The sequence below is a fragment of the Mastomys coucha genome, unplaced genomic scaffold (genome assembly GCF_008632895.1).
Source record: "Mastomys coucha isolate ucsf_1 unplaced genomic scaffold, UCSF_Mcou_1 pScaffold2, whole genome shotgun sequence".
Taxonomy (NCBI): Eukaryota; Metazoa; Chordata; class Mammalia; order Rodentia; family Muridae; genus Mastomys; species Mastomys coucha.
The window spans coordinates 26,517,323-26,520,347 of record NW_022196902.1 but is presented as its reverse complement, the minus strand read 5'-3'; the positions used below and the strand labels follow the sequence as shown (position 1 = coordinate 26,520,347).

At 45.2% G+C, this 3,025-nt stretch overlaps 1 pseudogene across 1 annotated transcript; it reads right to left on the bottom strand.

Moving 5' to 3' along the window:
* Positions 1 to 6: 6 nt before the first annotated feature.
* Positions 7 to 745, bottom strand: LOC116097732 (annotated as a pseudogene). Its single transcript, XR_004121542.1, has one exon. The product of XR_004121542.1 is annotated as a V-type proton ATPase subunit D pseudogene (transcript).
* Between the last annotated feature and the right edge of the window lie 2,280 nt (positions 746 to 3,025).

Below are 3,025 nucleotides of genomic sequence, written 5' to 3'. Positions count from 1 at the left end.
CGCCGCTCCAAGTCCTTCTCAAATTTTTCCTTGATAATCTTTTTCTTCTCCTGTATTTTCTTTAACCTATAGAATTCTTCTCGCTCTCTCTCGTCCAGCTCTGTGATGATATATATAGGCAAGGGTGCGTTCAATCCGGGGAATGATGACATGCTCAATGGCATTTACACGCCTGTTGGTTATTTTAATGGCTTCATCCAGAGTAACAAAGGAAGTCTGCAGGGAAGCCAGTTCCACCAGTAGTTCCACTGCTTTGGCATAATTCCGCTTTAGTTTAGCCAGCTGCTCCCCACCTCTGGCTAAACCAGTCAGCTCATAGCTGTCAGTTCCTTCGTGGTAGTGTTCGAACACGGGCAAGGTGACACCTGCAACATTGTCTTTCTTTGCTCTGATCTTCACTTGGGCTTTATTTACATTTTGGATGACTGTGGTACTGAAGTCCCCTGCTGTGAATTTGGCCTCAGCTAATGAGAAGGCAGCTTCTCTCATCACTTCACCCATCACCATCTTAGTCTCTATTATCTTCTTCAGGATCTGTCGAAATCGAAGAGTTAAGGCATCAGACTTTTTCTTCAGGAGGTTTCGACCAGTCTGTGCTCGTTTTAATCGAGCCTTCATGATGGTCTGTGCCATTCGTGAAGTGAAGATTTCAATCCGGTCTTTGCCCAACATTCTGATGGTGACTCGGCTCGGGGCCCCCCGGCAAGACAATCGGGACCACAACACCTCCAGAACTGGTTAGTACTGTGCCTTCCTCCTCCGGAGTCAGCTGATGGTGTCACTTGACCCCTTAGCGTTGCTAAGAGGCCTTTTTTTTTTTTTTTGGTTTTTCGAGACAGGGTTTCTCTGTGTAGCCTTGGCTGTCCTGGAACTCACTCTGTAGGCCAAGATGGCTTTGAACTCAGAAATCCACCTGCCTCTGCCTCCCAAGTGCTGGGATTAAAGGCGTGAGCCACCACTGTCCGGCTAAGATGGGGTCTTATAGGCTGGTATTAAACTCTTGAGTCCAGGTGATCCTTCTGTCCTAGCCTCCCAACTGCTGGGACTGCAAGATGCTGGAAGATTCACTACTTTATGTGTATGAACGTTTGCCTGTATATATGTATGTGTACCACATGTGTGCCTACTGCCCACATACACCAAAAAGGGCATTAGATACCCAGGGGCTGGAATTACAGACTGTTATGAGCTACGATGTGGTACTGGGAATTGAACTCAGGTCTTCTGGGACAGTAGCAGTACTCTTAACTGCTGAGTGTCACTCCAGCCCCTGGCTCGTTCTAGAGGTGGGGCATGAGTCCAATAAATACAAGCAGTCCTGTCTGAGGCTGTACAGGACAGAACACAATAATACACGGTAACAAGGAAGCCCACGGAGGGCCCATCTCAGGGTTTCTAGCTAGAACACTGGCTGTGGTTCCTTGCCCATCTGTAACACAAAGCCCTATGTACTGGGGCTGATTTGAGTGTTCCTCACACCCTACAAAGAATCGCACAATCAGCCACTATCAGCCAGCACAGAGTTCAAAATTTCTGTATCCTTAAAACTGCTCACTAAAGGAATAAAAATTAAATAAAAGAATATAACTCAAGCTGATATGGTGTGGTAGCTCAAGCTTATGATTCTAGTACTTAAGCAATAGAGGCAGGAGGAGCGAGGAGTTCAAGGCCAGTGTCAGCTACATTGGGAATTCATGGCAAACCTGGATTATATGAGACTCTATTTAAAAACCCACACTGGACTTGTGAGATGGCTCAGTGAGTAAAGGTACCTGCCTCTAAGCTTCAGGAACTGAGTGTGATCCCTGGAACCCACATGGGGGACTACCACAAGGTACACAGGTACAATGATGGACATGCACACTCACAAACTAATACATACATGGAATTAAAAAATAAAAATGAGGGCTGGAAAGACGGTTCAGCGGTTAAGAGCACTTCCAGATGTCCTGAGTTTAATTCCCAGCAGCCACATGGTGGCTTACAACCATCTATAATGGGATCCAATGCCCTTTTCTGGTGTCTGAAGACAGCTATAGCGTACACTTTGATGGACACTGTGATGACCACTGTGTGGTGGACACTGTGTGATGGTTACTCTGGGTGGGCCCCTTTCTGAAGATCACTCAGTGATGGAAACTGACGAACATTGTGTGATGGACACAGTGATGGACACTTGTTGAGGACACCTGTTTGGTGGACACTGTGCCATGGTCACTGTGTGATGGGAAATGTGTTTTGGTCACTTTGTATGATGGACACTGATGACCAGTGTGTGACGGATATTGTGATGGAGACAGGGACATGACCACTCTGTTTTGGACACTTTATGAAGATCACTTGTTGATGTACACTGATGAAAACAGTGTTATGGACACAGAAGTGGACACTGTGTTGGACACCGAGTGATAAGCACTGTGTGGCGTACACTTTATAATGGTCACTGTGTGGTGGACACTGTGTGTTGTATACCTTGTGAAGATCACTGGGTGATGGTCACTGTAATGGACAATGTGATGGACTCTGGGTGATGAGCACTGTGTGGATGACACTGTGTGATGGTCAGTGTTTGATGGACAATGTGTGTAGGACACTTTGTGAATTCACTTTGTGGTGGACACTGTGATGGACACTGGGTGATGACCATTGTGTGGTGGACACTGTGATTGTCACTGTGTGATGGACACTCTGTGATGGACATATTGTGAAGATCAAAGGGTGATGAACCTTGATGCTCACTGTGTTATGGACACTGTGTATTGGACACATTTTGTCTTTTTTTTAATCTTTTTTTTTTAACTTTTATTGCATTATGATGAGAAAAGTTACATGATTTCAGTTTGTCTGAATTTGTTAGCATTTAAAAACATATTTTTTAAAGCTTTATTTATTTATTATATATAAGTGCACTGTAGCTGTCTTCAGACACTCCTGAATAGGGAGTCAGATCTTGTTAGGGATGGTTGTGAGCTACCATGTGGTTGCTGGGATTTGAACTCAGGACCTTCGGAAGAGCAGTCAGTGC